At 35.6% G+C, this 17264-nt stretch overlaps 1 long non-coding RNA gene across 4 annotated transcripts; it reads right to left on the bottom strand.

Moving 5' to 3' along the window:
- Nucleotides 1-2280: 2280 nt before the first annotated feature.
- LOC144975175 (uncharacterized) lies at nt 2281-7287 on the bottom strand. Of its 4 annotated transcripts, none has more exons than XR_013645876.1 (4): nt 7040-7281; nt 6321-6421; nt 4924-5020; nt 2281-4729 (listed from the first exon to the last, which is right to left on the bottom strand). It is a non-coding gene; the product is annotated as an uncharacterized LOC144975175 (long non-coding RNA). The 4 variants fall into 4 exon arrangements; XR_013645874.1 differs by having other exon boundaries at nt 6325-6421; XR_013645873.1 differs by having other exon boundaries at nt 2281-5020; nt 6325-6421; nt 7040-7287.
- Nucleotides 7288-17264: the final 9977 nt, after the last annotated feature.

Below are 17264 nucleotides of genomic sequence, written 5' to 3'. Positions count from 1 at the left end.
CTGCCACGACTACAACTACAACCACCACCACCACATCATCATCACCACCACTAAAACAGCCGTTATCACATCGTCATCATCATCACTACTACTACTACTACTACTACTACTACAACCACCAACACCACATCATCCTCACTACCACCATTACTACAATCACTACCATTAGGTTTTGGAGCTTTACTTCATTTGAAATAAGAAAACTTTGGGCTTGTATTTGGCAATGCGTTTATATATCATAATATATCTAGTTCTAATCAGTTATCTATTTAGATCTAGAACAATATTTAAACACAATACCAAATACCATCCCAATTCCTTTTTTTGTGTGTGGAAATTCCTCTTTCGGCAGTGAAATTCCCCAGAGTGGTGTCTGATATTCCTGTGAGCCAAATTGAAAGCTGTTTGTTTTGTTCTGTTTTTTTAAGGGTTTTATGGCGCTTGCAACATATTTAGGTTATATCAGCGCCAGTATAAAGGAAGAAAATGGGATAGTGAAAAGTTCTAGAACTACAATTAAAGCACCCAAAAGAAAGACAAAGGAGAACTGTGAATGAATAGGGATTAGATGTAGATTCCAAGAGCATATCATCAATGTACTTAGTTTGAGATCACCTATAAGTCTCATCCGGGCACAAGCACAAGACCCAACAAAGAGGAATACACTCAAATGCTTACATTATACATTAAAAACAACAAATATAATAATACATAACAAGGAGGTGATTTACAAGGAAAAAAATATCATCTCCCACAACAATAACTATGCATTTGACTGTTTCCTTCCCAGTCAGGAATCCGACCAGGGCCAGGACAAAACCAAGTAATCTCATTCCAAGACAAAGACAGCAATTGGAAAACAGATATAGGGGGATAGAAGACTAAGTATGTACCTCCCTGCCCACTACGGGAAGTCAGGAACCCCAAAATGGAAAGTTGGCGTCTCTGCTTACTGCTATTGTGTTTGAGTGATAAAAAATATATAGTTGTGTCAGTTGGGTGTGGTTTTGGGGAAATCCTGAAAATGGCTGGTCAAGAGAGAGTTAAGAGCAAGAAAGAGGAGATCTATATTGATTGGATCGATTTAGATTCACCAGCCCAGGATGGCCAATACTGTAACCCTTCACTCTGAGAAGAATTCCATCCATGCGGCCAAAAGATAGTAGATCTGTACTTGATTACTAAAGAAAAAGTGAGGAAAACAGGAATAGTTCATATAAGGAGCAGATTTAGATTCCAAAAGCAATCTATCCATATGTCTTAGACTGAGAACACCTAATGCAGGCCATCCATGACACAGGTTTTCCCTGAGGCTTGGCCTGAATATGGCCTCAAATCAGCCTGATCAGGCCGAAATTTCAACCCTCAAGGGAAACCTGCGATTTAACTCTTTAATCGGCCTCCCAGACACTAGTACAGGATTCCCCGAGAAAAGGGCCACTATTTTACTAACAAAATACACACTGATAAGTAAATTCTTGTTTGTTTGTTTTTAAGGGTTTTACGGCGCTTGCAACACATTTAGGTCATATCAGCGCCAGTACAAAGGAAGACAATTGGATAATAAAAACATTCTAGATGTACAATTAAAAGTAAAAGGACTTGAGGAAAAAGTAAGACAAAGGGGAATGGTTCAAATAGGGAACAGATGTAGATTCCAAGAGTACGCTATCATTATCAATGTACTTAGTTTGAGACTACATAAATGTTTCAACCAGGCACCAGCACAAGATCCCACTAAGCTTAAGAGGAATACACTGAAATATTTACAAATCATAAGTTAAAAAATAAACAGTACATCACAGAGAGATAATTTACAAGGAAAACGATATCTCCCAAAACTATAACCACACATTCAACTGTTTCCCTCCCAGCAAGGAATCTGGCCAGGATAAGGACAAAACTTAGTAATCTCATTCTAAGACAAAGACAGAAAGCAATTGGAAAACAGATACATGGGGTTAGAAGACACAGCAAGTACCTCCCTGCCCACTATGGGAGGTTATTTCTTTTGTACATCACAATATTTTAAGAAAATTTCTTTGATTAAATTACATATATATAAACTTGATAACACAAGTTGAGCTCTACAACAATGTAGAGCTCATTTTACTGCACAATTCTATGTTTCGTGTTACTTTTCTGTTTGAGTAAGAAAAATCTATTTAAGTTTTTGTGTTGGGTGAGTGTGAAGCTTTGGGGAAAATTCTAAAAACGGCTGGTCTGGAGAGAGTTAATAACGTAACAAATATGGTAACATAAAGAAAAAAATATATTACAAAAAATTATATACTTTTATTTCTTTTTTCTGTACATTTTAAATGATTAACCTTTAACAGACGATCATGTTATAAATAAGGTAGAAAAAACAGAAACAATAATTGAAATAGTATGTGTTGTCTCTATTGAAAATATCATCATAAAAAATACACGAGAATAAATTCATATTCATAATATATTCACATTATCATGCATTATTAGAAAACTGAAGAGAAGTTAATCTAAACATGGATTCATTTTGATCAGATGTAAAATAATAAAGTAGTCCCTCAGAGCCAATAGGCCTATGGAGCCAGAGTTTAATTATCCCAGTTACTAAAGCGTGAAATAGACAATAACAATTGCTTGCTACCCTCGGATAGGACACTAGTCTATCGCAAAGTACTTTCCACCAGATTGTGGACATTGGAAGTTGGAAGGGGGGGGGGGGGTCCGAAAAAAAACTGGACTGCATCCAGGATCGATCTCGGTCCCTTTGCGTGTGAGCGAGCGCTCTACCAACTGAGCTATCAGGGCCCCCTGTAAAATAATAAATCAACTGAAATTGGCCAGAGCTTTACAATTATCACAACAAATACATCTCAGTACTGACTCACTGGTTTCCAGCACGCTCTACAATACGCATGGCATGCTGGTGCTGGGTGACCAAATTTTATCCGCATAATGTCATTACCTCCCATGAACACTTGAATCTACCACGTTTTTTGGCTTCTCCCGAGAGCGTGTTAAATTCCAGTGAGTACTGTACTAATAGACCGGAAGCCAAAATTTAATCTTACTGTTTGATTTGATTTACTTTAAAAAAAAATAAATTTCCCAGTAATTGCTCGAAGTGAAGATTTAATTTTTATTGGAAAAGAATAAGCAATCCTTTCAGATCATTTACATCTCTTGTAATCCTCAATTGATCATATTTCATGTTTCATATTCTCACCAAAGCGAACCCCCAAAAAAACAAACTTGATGTTAATCCATATAATTCATCAATACAATCTTTTTTCATTAACTTTTTTTTTTCTATTCTGAAAACACTACTTAAAAAAAAAATATTTTGTTTTAAACGTCAAATTTTCCTTTTCTTTTTTTATTTCTTCAACACTGTTATACCCAAATGAGAATGACAGTAGTTTCAAAGCACTTATATTTATATTTTGTTGTCATTATTAATAGTTGTTGTTATGTATAAACGATCAAGACTTAAAAAGTAATAAACAAAAAATGAATAAAGAACAAAATGCTAAACACGGAAAGTTTTGGGCTCAAAACCCTACTTCAGCCAACAACAAAAATCAATAAAAACATAAATACATTACTTAAAACACCCATATAAATCTAGGTTAAGAAATGTATCTATATTTTAACCGTTTTACCGTTGTTAGCTGAAGAAGGGTTTTGAATCCGAAATATTCCATGATGGATATATATATATTTTTTTGAAGCTGTTATATTCATTTATGTTTATTACTTTTAACAGTCCACAGCTTCTAGCTGCTTTGTACCACTTTGACTGGTGAAGATTCAGAATGGTTGGAGACTTGTTTAAACGAGACCAATCATTTCAGTACTGTCTTATATCGGGGTGAACCTATTGCTTAAAATCGAATTTCAATATCAATTAAAAGTTTAAAAAACATCATGGAATGGAGTAACTTTAGTTTTTTTAATTAAAAAAAAAACCCAACCCCCCCCCCCCCCCCCCCCAAAACAAAAAAAAAAACCCCAACTTACTTTTCTTTTCCAATTCTTATAATTTGGATTTAAACTTAAACTCTGTTCTCTTCATCTACTTAATTCCGATATATTACCAGATAGATGCAGTGAATCATTATGTTGTTATATTATTATATTATATTAAGCAAGACTTACAAACATCATTGGTCATAAACAGCTCATTTCACATTTTTAAGAAAGTAGTTCTTCAGAGTCATTGCACCCATAAAGCGGGATTTTTAAATCCCGGTTTCTAAAACGTGAAACGGACAATAGCAATTGCTTGCTAGCTACCCTTTGAGTAGGAAGCTAGTCTATCGCAAAGTACAAAGATCTAATAGACCCAGCTACCCATGCTACACATGCTTCTAAGTTAACAACCACAGAAAATTGTTAAAATAAAACAAAAAACAAAATAGAAAAACGCACAAAAAAACAAAAATTCTAATGAGATCAGTAAAAAAAGAATGTATGATCGCCCACCCCTCCAACATTAATAAAAGCAAATTTTGACAGTTTCTGATTATATTGATGAAACCAATGTCTGAAAGAAGCATTTCACAGGATTGATAAACATGGATTGGGCAGTGTTTATAAAATGCCCCGGCTACTGTTATTGAACTTTTACACTGATATACATCTCAAAGATTCATATGATCTGAATTAAAATATTTCATATGAAACGTCCCACAAGGACAAAATTTTTGAGAGCAATAAAACTGCATCAACCACTAACATACATAAATATAACATACAGGAAAACACAACCAAAAAGAAAGACAAAAGTTGCTCAGACTCAGATTTTCAAAACTGAGATTCATATATTGGTACTATTGTTATAAAATATCTTATAAAAGTTTGATTATGATTATAGCATGCAAATCAAATGTATATTTTTGTATACAGGCATGTAGCATAATAGTAAAATATATAATAAACTGATTCAAGGTTTGAGGATCCGATGAAATGACATCTTGATATGTTATAAAAACGTTCTGTAAAAATGGAATGTATGACAGATGACCATTATCTGAAAAGATAAAAAAAAAAAAACACATATAAATTTAATAGGTGAAATAAAGTAATCAAAAGTAAAAAAAAGGGAAAAGACAGTGCATGTAAACAGCATTCAATTAAAAAAACAAAACCTATTACATTGGTGTTGTCCTTCAGAGCCATTAGGAGGCCCATGGAGCTGGAGTTTATCCTGGAATCTATAGCTTGGAACAGACAATAGCTAGCTACCCTTGGGATAGGATGGTAGTCTATCGCAAAGTACTTTCCATCAGATCTAACAGATCAAGCTACCCAATCATTGCTGGGTGGATAAGGGGGGGGGGGGGGGGGGGGGGTGATCAGAAAAAAAATCTCGACTGCACTTATTTTTATTTTTGCCTATAAGTACTATAAGAAAATTTTACCTCTGAAATCGGAAAAATACTTAAAAGAAAAAAACAAACCTCTAAGATATTTCAACATTACGACTTTGGATTTAAAATAGCGTACCAAGATATTATCACCGTACGGTAAAAAAACTGCCACTCTGTCCAGTGAAAATAGCCTACCCCACTATTATCACCTCACAGTGAAAATCGCCTACCAAGATACCATTGTACAGTGAAAATTGCCTGCCAAGATATCACTGCACGGTGAAAATAGCCTACCACACTATAATCATTGTACAGTGAAAATTGTCCACCAAGATATTACTGTACAGTGAAAATAGATTATCACACTATTTTCACCGTACATTGAAAATAGTCTACCACAATATTATCACTGTACAGTGAAATAGCCTGCTACACTATTATCACCGTACAGTGAAAATCGCCTGTCACACTATTATCAACGTACATTGAAAATAGCAGCTTCCAAATTTTTTTCAGTACAAAGGAAGCTGGCACCCAAAAATATCTCTGTTGCCTACAGATCAATTATTACCTTTATAGCAAAATCACAATGTTGATATCAGAGGGACCTGATCAAATCAACATCAGTTAATATAAATCTTGAAAAACAAATGATACAATGTGAAAAAAAAAGTGAAAAAAATAAAAGACTGGTACAATGTCCAAAGTTGATAATATGTGAAAAAAAAAGCGTAAAAAAAAATAAAAATAATAAAATGAATACATTAAAAACAATAAAATTCAGCTTACAGGATTATTTCCTTGAATATATCGGTATTTTTCAATCAAGCTCAAGAGATTCTACAGTAAACCAGGTATAACAAAAAAAAACCCCCAACAAAACAACAACAAAAAACAAACAAAAACAAACTAACTAAAAACCAAAACAACAAGATATGACATTACATCTTGTATATTCACGTACAAATTATTTATCGATACTTTTTCTTCTCTTTCCTTCCCTTATGACTTCCCACATTCTGAGATTTTTGATGTGTTGCAGGACTTTCCGTCTTTCCATTCTGTTAAAAAAAAAGAAAGAAAAAAAAAGAACAAAAGATAGAGTACCAAATTCAATAATTTTAGGGCAGAAAAATGGCTTTATTCATATGCGTTTTTCACATCAAGTACATCGGGAGGATTGAATTTGAATGACTTTAGTGACCGGATACGTGCGGTGTGATAGATAACATTTATAATTTCTGTGTATAAGATTTGAGGTGATGGCGATGGGCACAGTGTGCCTTTTGCATCTTATGGACTTAACTTGAACTTGGATGACATGGCCGTGGCAGATTTGTGTGAAGGCAAGCACATAGAGAATCCTAATTTCATATCAGAATGGGAAGCAGAAGTAATGACGTCAAAGTCAAACCACCCTCTCTTCTGATTCAATACTCATTGGACGTATGTAACTGTAACCAGTCCTCCAAACAAAACATAACCAATTATATAAGTATAAGTATAAGTAAAAGTAAAAGTAAAAGAGAGAGAGAGAGAGAGAGAGAGAGAGAGAGAGAGAGAGAGAGAGAGAGAGAGAGAATATTACAAACATGTCCTTCAGGACAAAAAACTGGCAATATAACATGAAATTTTTTTAGTTTAGCATTGTTTATTTTACTTTAACTTTTTTTACTCACCTCTGCTGGCACCTCCTTTTCTGGTAAGATCATGACGGCCAGAATACAAATAAACTGAAATAGAGCTCCACCATAGAGGGCGTACGAGAGGACTGTTTCAAAAAGAGTGTCTTCATCAATTGTGATTGTCATGATTATTTAAGTTAATTGTCCTTCCAACCGTATTTCAATGGGCTTAACTTATACTTTTTCTTCGAGATAAAACGAAAATAGACTGGTTTGTTTATGTGGCAAATGGATGCACTTCCGGCATCGTTACAATTTTTTTTGCATTATTATTATTATTATTATTATTATTATTATTATTATTATTATTATTATTATTATTATTATTATTATTATTATTATTATTATTATTATTATTATTATTATTATTATTATTATTATTCAGTGACACAAGTGAGAAGCTGAAGCACATAAATGTGATCATACTGAAATCGGTATTTTCTAGAACAAACCATGAGGTATATGCATAGCCCTACTTTTAGTAAGCCATGGGTATATATGTATATATATGTGTATGTGAATGTGTGTGAGTGCGCGCACACGCGCGTGTGTGTTCATGAGTATGTTGAACGCCTGATCCATCTGTAATTCTAAGTGCCGACAAGCATTTTATCAATTTGGAAGTGGGCGCTATATAAATGATTATCATCGTGTTATGTTATGTAATATAAGCAATGCAATCACCCGCCCACCTCCTGCCTTATTTGAAATTGGACTCTTTTCGTTGTGTCTTTGAGTAAGACAGATTATTCTATTCAATTCCAACTCCAGTAATGGCTTTTATTCATGATCTTTCATACAGCGCAGTATTTACATTTACATTTTGTGCATAAATCGCATTACAAGGGGTTGGCAAGCCGTAGCTTCAGCGACACTTGGCGTATAGAGTAGAGGAAATTATAACTTCTGCCTGGTGATTTTGAATTTATTCGACAACGACCATGGTGTTACTGATATGGAACTCAAGTATGATGAGAAAATGTTCGTTAATTCTTTTCCACGGTTCACGTGACGTAGTTGATATAACCCCGGTCATTTGTTTGCCACTTTCTCAAACTGCTCATACTCATATTAAAAAGGGTTTTAGGTTAGATAAAAATGACCTACTTACTTACTTACTTACTTACTGCGGGGATGAGACTATAGGGAGGGAAGGGATGAGTCTTTCGGTCGTGAGTGAAATTGATTGAAACTTTATTCAATTTGACTCATTATCATTTAAAATGCAGTTTCCTTTTCATATTACGTTTATGAAATATAAGTTTATTTAAGTTTGGCTTTGAGTTCTATCTTATTATTCGGAATATCTTAGGCCTAGGCTGTATGGTAATTGAACGCTGAATCAATATATAGACAGATGCATTGATTAAAAAAAAAAACAAAAAAAAAAACAACAACAACAAAAAAAACCAAAAAAAAAAAACAACAAAAAAAACAAAACAAAACCCAACAAAACAACAACTTTCATGCCAATGAGTTAGGCTTAAAAGTTATTCCGATGTTCACTTCTTTGAACGTTATAATCTTATCAATTTCTATTTCAAAAGCTCTGTAGCATAGCAATCATTTTCATCTTTAGCAGAAGGCGTGAGTTTAGTGGGGAATTGGACACTTTCGGAAATAAGTGGTCCCTGTCGAGCGACGTTATTTTATGTTAGCATTTATGAATGTTATCGAAAAAGGAATGATTGTCTAATAGGGTTGCCTAAAAATTAAAGAAATATAAGATAAAAGAGGAGAAAACAGAATCAATCTCCAATTTATTTTGGATGATCCCAAAAGTGTCGATATATCTAAATTACAATTAAGAGGACATGGCAACAGTTCGTTCAGTCAACTGAAAGCAGAAATTATTATCTGTTCAAATTCCCCAGAAGTTTTAGTCCATGAAAATGAGTTATGTCAGCTACATTGTCAAAATCACAAGATAAAATAAAGTAGCGTTTGTTGCTTTTTCTTTGCAGTTGTTACAGTGCATAAAATATATTATTTTGTCTGAATGTTTTTGGTCCTCCCCTTCCTCTTGGGACTAAACTTCTACTTCATCCCAGTCACGACCTATAGCCACATATAATTTATACCTAAGTTGAGCGGTGACAGTGTTCCAAGAGTGTCTTACCCAAAGATACAACCTTAGGATCAAAATTTGCACGCCAAAGTATTGTCCAATAGTCTCACTCATTACTGGCTCTGAGACATTACCAATTCTGATTAGGTAACTGGAGTTTACCTTCTGGGTGCGGATGGTGTTTGTGTATGTGTATGTGTGTGTGAAGGGGGTGGGTATGTATTGACAGTCATGGGTATAAATTCTTGCATCTATCTTTAAAATAAAAAGAGAGATTCGATATGGCGTGATATATGAAGTGTTACTATTTATTTATGACACTATGTATTGTTTTATCATTTTCTCAGCATCTTAAAAATTCAATAAATAATAATAATAATAATAATAATAATAATAATAATAATAATAATAATAATAATAATAATAATAATAACAACAATAATAATAATAATAATAATAAATAATAAATAATCATAATAAAATTAATAATAATAACAATAACAATAACAATAATGATAATAATAATAATAATAATAATAATAATAATAATAATAATAATAATAATAATAATAATAATGATAATAATAATAATAATAATAATAATAATAATAATAATAATAATAATAATAATAATAATAATAATAATAATAAGCATCACCATCATCATCATCATTATCGTCATTATTATTATTATTATTATTATTATTATTATTATTATTATTATTATTATTATTATTATTATTATTATTATTATTTTTTTTTATTATTATTATTATTATTATTATCATTATTATCCTGCTATTTCATGAGAATGAATAATTCGCTTTTGAAACGATTGTTTGATGAGAAAGAGCAATAGTCTTCAACAGTCGTATTGTCACTTCCTTCCTTATGACGTATGGTAACTTAGTAACACTGGCTCTAAACTATCGGAACAATGGCTGACGCCGTATGAAATATTTCCCCGGCGAGCTTAAACGCGTATCCAGAGGTAAAAAACCCCCATCAATTTGATCATGTATTTGCTTTTACACATTCTGATCACAAGGCATATGAAAAGGGAATGAAAAGTTCTAGCCAGCATGAAGAATAAAAAGTAATGATTTTCTTTGTTTAGAACCAAGATAGCCGCCGTTGCCGGGCGCGTGACATCAGACTATTGAATCCAATTGAGGTTTTCGTTTTCCGTTTGGCTCTTTTTTTTTTTGTCCAACTTTCTTTTGGATGCCTATAAATGCTCAGTTGTTATTGTCACTGGTGTTGAATTTTGAATACAAAGGCTACTCTGTAAACAATTATTATATGATATCATCTGCAGATTTGTAGTTTCAAATTTGGTCCATTTCATTTCTCAAATCTGAAAACTGCGATTTTGATGACGAGCGTTAGCGAAATTCATCAATTCATCTCTCTTGAAAAAGTGCTGTTTCTTAGTGTAAGAGAAATCAATTTTAAAGTACTTCAATTTAAGAAATAGTTTGGATTACGAAGGGGTTATCCATTTGTACAGATGAACAATACTAGAGGTTGTTTTTATCTATGTTAGATTAATACCATATAATTTGGCCCACAAGCATAAAAATAGGGTTTAATGTTGCTCTCGGATCTATTTTGGCCATGAAAACAAATTGGTCACACAAGTTCTATGACATCTGTATGTCTTTGGTACTAACCATTAAAACAAAAATCACGTGTTGATTATGTGCGACAGAAATTTAAAACCACAAAATAGAAGTACCCTTAAAAGTAAAGCAATTTTCTTCTAGATAGACACGATTGAATACCATGTCTAACCAATTGGCTCTATAGCATAGTGGTTAAACTGTTAGTCTCCAGCTCTAAAGGTACATGGTTCGATTCCCAATGAGGAAAATTAAAAACAAAATTCCATCTATCATATTTTATAACATATGTTTTAACACATTATCATTATCTCTCCCTCTACACACAAACACACACATACACATACACACACACACACACACACACACACATATCAATAAATTGCGCTCACTGGATTAATTTTCATGTTCACCTTAAAGTACTTGCCAATCTCAAACTTTAGCCTCGTTAAGTTTTTCAAGTACATGTTGCTCTACTTATCACTTGGTGCACTTTTAGCACTCTCTCTCAAACACACACACACACACACACACACACACACACACACACACACCCCTACAACCACTACCACCACCACGTTTTCATCACGACCACTACTACTTCAACCACCACCACCACCACCACATCATCACTACCACTACTCCTTCAACCACCACCACCACATCATTATCATTACCACTACTACTACAACCACCACCACCACCACATCATCATCACTACCACTACTCCTTCAACCACCACCACCACATCATTATCATTACCACTACTACTACAACCACCACCACCACCACATTATCATCACTACCACTACTACTACTACAACCACCACCACCACATCATCACTACTACTACACCACCACCACTACTACAACTACAACCACCACCACCTCCACATCATTATCACTACCACCACCACCACCACCACCACTACTACTACTACTACTACTACTACTACTACTACTACTACTACTACTACTACTACAGCCATTATCACATCGTCATCATCACTACTACTACTACTACTACTACTACTACTACTACTACTACTACTACTACTACTACTACTACTACTACTACAACCACCAACACAACATCATCCTCACTACCACCATTATTACAATCACTACCATTTGGATTTGGAGCTTTACTTCATTTGGAATAAGGAAACTTTGGGGCTGTATTTGGCAATGTGTTTATATATCATAATATAGATCTAACACGTTATCTATTTAGATCTATACAATATTTAAACGCGATACCAAATACCATCCAAATTCCCTTTTGTGTGTGCGGAAATTCCTCTTTCGCATTGAAATTCATGAGCAGCCCAGCAAAACAAATCAAACTTAGCGGAAATACTTAAGCGCTAGCGGAAGTGAATTTAAAATTTAACCTTTACACTTTAAACTACTGGGTTCATGGGTCATTTGCTTAATTCGGTCCAGCGGCCTGTTAATCTAAACTAAGATTATATCTACTCTTATTTGTCATTGGAGTCATCTTTCCCAAAGCAACAGGCATACGATGGTTTAGCAATTGGTGAGCTCTTGAAACTAGCCCAGGGGAAGGGGGATGGTAGGCGGCTACAGCTGCAAAACAAAAGCAGGGATAATAGACAAAGGAACAAACTAAATTGGTGCGCCTGCATGCGTTTGTTTGTGTCTGTGTTTGTGTGTGTGTGTGTGTGTGTGTGTGTGTGTGTGTGTGTGGGTGTGTATGTGTGTGTGTGTGTTGGGGATGTGCGTCATGTGGTAACAACTTCCAATATATAGACGTGCCTGGGTTGTTTTTTTTTAAATTGCGGCATGTGAAGAATGTATTGCACAATGGGGAGATTGGATATTGGGAAAAAAAAGTGTGTGTGTGTGTGTGGGGGGGGGGGGGGGGTGATTGACTAGCATTATTAATTCTTTCGGACAGAGACAATATTGTCAACGGCCAGGTACTCATTTTAGATCTGAATATGGTGAGAGAATGTGATTAAAGAGCATTTTCCAAGGACTCAACTATTCGCTGAGGGAGGCTCGAACATTCAGATTTTGTTTACATCTATATTTGATTTGGATTAATGAGATGTGAATGTACTTTATACGATGTTTTAACTCTTTGATTGCGAAACAAAATTTCTTTCTATTTATAATTTTCTGTTGTCACCAAGTACTAAATAGTCAGGGATACAAATCGGGCTTCATATTAAAAAGCTCAAGTCGCATCGCCCTTTGTTACCTATAGCCTATTTGAAAACGAAGTTATAAATCGTGATGCTAATAATAATATAAGCAGGATCGAATCCCGTTTGTAGAGATTTGCACTTTTTGCACTTAATACGTAGACGTCTATGTTTGCTTTCTGTATTTGTGTTTGGATTGGGGAAAGTCCAAATTTTGTGTTGGGCACACTCTCTTTAAATAATCATATTAGATGCAGTGCTCATTCTATTCATTGGGTACGTAAGTGAACACATCATTCTCCAGCTCGGATATCATCGTTTCGTTGAATAAGGTAAGAGAAGCATTTTTATCTTCTTTGAATTGTTTTTCAATTTTTATTTGTAATATTATTCTTTTTCTCGCAATGTACGACGACTTTCCTCTGTCCATTGTTGTAATGTCTGATTTTAAAATCTCACACTGCATTGGTTAAACCCTGAATTATTTATTGATATCGACGTGCACGTATTTGCAGGTTAGATAACCTAAGGCGATTATGGGTTTGATTTAACGTCGTTCTAATAGACAATATCGTACCTTGTTGTTGGAGTATTTCCATTAGAACAAGGAATCCATAACAATTTGGGTTATTGTCACGTCTATGTAGGAGGTTGGCAAGGGAAGAGATAGGTATAGATAGAAGTCAAATAGTTTTCCCCATAGACAGCGTCGGGTGCCAAATTTTTTTCCATTTTATTGATGGTTAAAATTTTCCTGACACTTTGACTGATAGTAATAGAATGTTTTAAGTTTAAGGAATAGGTAATAGGGGAGTGGTAGAGTATTGGCACGTTGTATAGGGATAGATAGGTTAAGAAGGTAAGTATTAATCCCCGTTAAAGGAAATGTATTTTTATATAATTTAACAGAATTGCCTCATACAATAACAAGATAACACATAATTAGCCAAATCATAATAATGCGGGTTATAATTCATTATAAGCATTCTATGAGTATTGATCTTCATCCTGTATCATACTACTATTCATTTTTCTTATGAATTGTCTTAGCTTATAGCGCCTGGTTGCGTGAGGAGGTTCCCGTTAGGTCAAACAGAAGTCGTTCTCTGGGTCGGTAGCTTCCGTCACTGGTTGCCAGGTTACACACTTGTCTCCTTTTGTAGCCAAAGTGGGGATGGTTAGTAGGGTGACCTGAAACATAGTCGGCCCTTCTGTTTGTTCATCACAGGAGGTGGTCTGTCAGTACACTGATTCATACTGGGTCATTCAACAGGGTTTATCAATACAGGTTCATGCTGGATAATCAAAGGCTGACGGTTACTGTCATAACTGATCTGTGAAAGGATCTGTGAATGATACCGGAGCAAATCTTTGACTAGGTTGCAACCTTTTACATCTCCACTAGCCATGAATAAATCCATAAATGAAATCATTGGGACACATTGAGTTACTGGGATGGGGAATGATATGTATCATTGAGAACATAATAATCAATGCATATAAATATTAAATAGAACTATCAAGTAATTGCGATAGCACATTCATAATTCATTCCTTTTTTTGAAGGCATAATATATACTCTATTATATCAAAATGCATGTATAAGTATATATATATTGTGGCGATCTCCGTTTCCTACGAACTACGAAGACTTACCACATACTGCTGACTGCAAGACTACTCTACACGCAGATCAGACAAAACGTAAACACGAGAGAACACATTAAATTTATAAAATTCACTACACATTGCTTTCATTGTTTGTTGTTTCCAGTAAAGTAGATGCTACATTGGTGACCCCGACTTAAAACAACTTAAGAGATAGGTATATATATTATTATTATTACTATTTACCAGTTCAACTCTTCACAAGAACATAATAATAATAAACATGTCTATCGACGCCGTAGCATTGAAATTGCCCACATTCTGGACCACTTGTCCTTCAGCGTGGTTTGCCCAAAGCGAGGCACAATTTGCCTTACGCGATATAGCAAGCGATGAAACAAAGTACTACTATGTAGTGGCTGCCTTAGACTCAGACACAGCAACTAGAGCCCTTGCTATTCTATCATCACCACCCAAGGAAGGTAAATATGAGATACTGAAAAACTTCCTGCTGTCTGCGTTCGGCCTTTCGGAAACAGAGAGAGCGGAATCTCTACTCAACATGAATGGTTTGGGCGACTTAAAGCCATCTGAGTTAATGGACAGGATGTTAGTGCTCCTCGGCAAACACACGCCCTGTCTGCTCTTCAGACAGTTATTCTTAAGACAACTTCCAGCAAACATCAGACTTCCATTAGCAAACTCGTCCAACCTGGATGATTACAGGGCACTTGCCAGAGAAGCTGACAATTTTTTCTACGCTGCTCACTCAAACTCTAACTCCTTTTCAATTTCTCATACTACTTGTGAAGTTGACACACCAACCATGACCAGTGAAATAGATTCCCTCTGCTGGTACCATCAACGGTTTGGTTCAAATGCCCGTCGATGTGCACAAACATGCAAACTCTTCAATTCATCCAAGAAAAACAAGAAGAACCAGGGAAACGCCAAGCCGGGTCAACAGTAAATTCTGCTGTCGACCCGGATTCTTACTCAGCCAACGCGCCCACATCAAAAAATCTCCAACTCATCGTCGTCGATGAAAATTCAAACCGACGTTTTTTAGTAGATACTGGAGCTCAAGTATCTGTCACACCCGCCTCTGCACCAGACAAAAGCTTGGGTTCCTCTGATCTCGCATTACAAGCTGCTAATGGTTCTACAATAAAAACATACGGATGCTTCGAAACTAACATACGTATTGGATCGCGTTCATTCAATGCACGACTTATCAAAGCTGATGTCAAGCGTCCCCTACTTGGAGCAGATTTTCTACGTTATCATAATCTGCTTGTGGATATTCGTGGTCGACGCTTTATCGACGCTGAAACGTTTTCGCACGTACCTTGTTCAGTAAGTTCAGTTTGCGCAAACGCCGAACTCTCACCACTCGAGCCGAACTGCAATACATTCAGAAAATTATTGAATAACTATCCAGAACTACTTCAACCAACATTTTCAACGGCAACTGTGAAACATGGCGTGCAACATTTCATCACAACCAAAGGTCGCCCAGTATTCGCACGTGCTCGTCGCCTGGCTCCAGAAAAACTCTTGTGTGCAAAAAAAGAATTTTTGGAAATGGAGAAAATGGGCATAATTCAAAAATCAAAGAGCCCTTGGGCTTCCCCATTACACATGGTCCCCAAGGCTGATGGCACAATGCGTCCCTGCGGAGATTTTCGTCGACTTAATGATGCTACTATACCAGATCGATATCCTGTCCCACACATTCATGATTTTACAGCAAACTTAGACGGTAAGATCATCTTCTCGAAGATCGACCTTGTCAGAGGATACCACCAAATTCCAGTCGCTCCAGAAGACGTCCCAAAAACGGCAGTGATAACCCCTTTCGGCCTTTGGGAGTTCTTAAGAATGCCATTTGGATTAAAAAATGCAGCACAAGCATTCCAACGTTTAATGGACTCCATTTTACAAGATTTAGACTGCGTATTTTGTTATTTAGACGACATTCTGGTTGCAAGTTCAACTGAGGCAGAACACATGGAACATCTCAAAATCGTATTCGAAAGACTTAGAAACCAAGGCCTCGTTATCCGTCTTGAGAAATGTCTTTTTGGTGTGAGATCTCTTAACTTCCTTGGCCATCACATCTCGCATTCTGGATCTGTCCCAATGGCGACAAAAATTGAGGCTGTTAAACAATTTCCACAACCAAAAACCATCAAGTCACTTCAAGAGTTCCTCGGGATGTTGAATTTTTACCATCGTTTCATTCCGAGACTAGCTGAAATACTTCGACCCCTATATAGTGCTTTGAAAGTAAAAAAACAACGTCAAGCACTTACGTGGACGCAAGAAATGTTGAAAGCCTTTACTGACGGTAAAAATGCACTAAGTAACGCTACAATGTTAGCCCATCCTTGCTTGAACTCAGCCCTCGCTTTAACGTCTGACGCCTCCGACCAAGCTGTGGGCGCTGTCCTTGAACAACTTAATCATCAAGGTAATTGGGAACCATTGGCATTTTTCAGCAGGCAGTTACGTAAACCTGAACAGAAATACAGTACCTTTGATAGGGAGTTGCTTGGCATTCACTTAGCCATCCGTCATTTCCGTTTCATCATTGAAGGGAGACAATTCGCTATTTTTACTGACCATAAACCATTAATCCATGCCATGTTCAAACCAACTGAACCATGGTCAGCTCGTCAACAATGGCACTTATCTGCCATATCCGAGTTCACAACTGACATCCGACACATTTCTGGAAAAAACAACAC

This window comes from Berghia stephanieae, chromosome 6 (assembly GCF_034508935.2).
Source record: "Berghia stephanieae isolate SIO BIC M18660-M18661 chromosome 6, UCSD_Bste_1.3, whole genome shotgun sequence".
Taxonomy (NCBI): Eukaryota; Metazoa; Mollusca; class Gastropoda; order Nudibranchia; family Aeolidiidae; genus Berghia; species Berghia stephanieae.
Note: the sequence above shows the minus strand (reverse complement) of the source record. Positions and strands in the feature narration are given on the sequence as shown.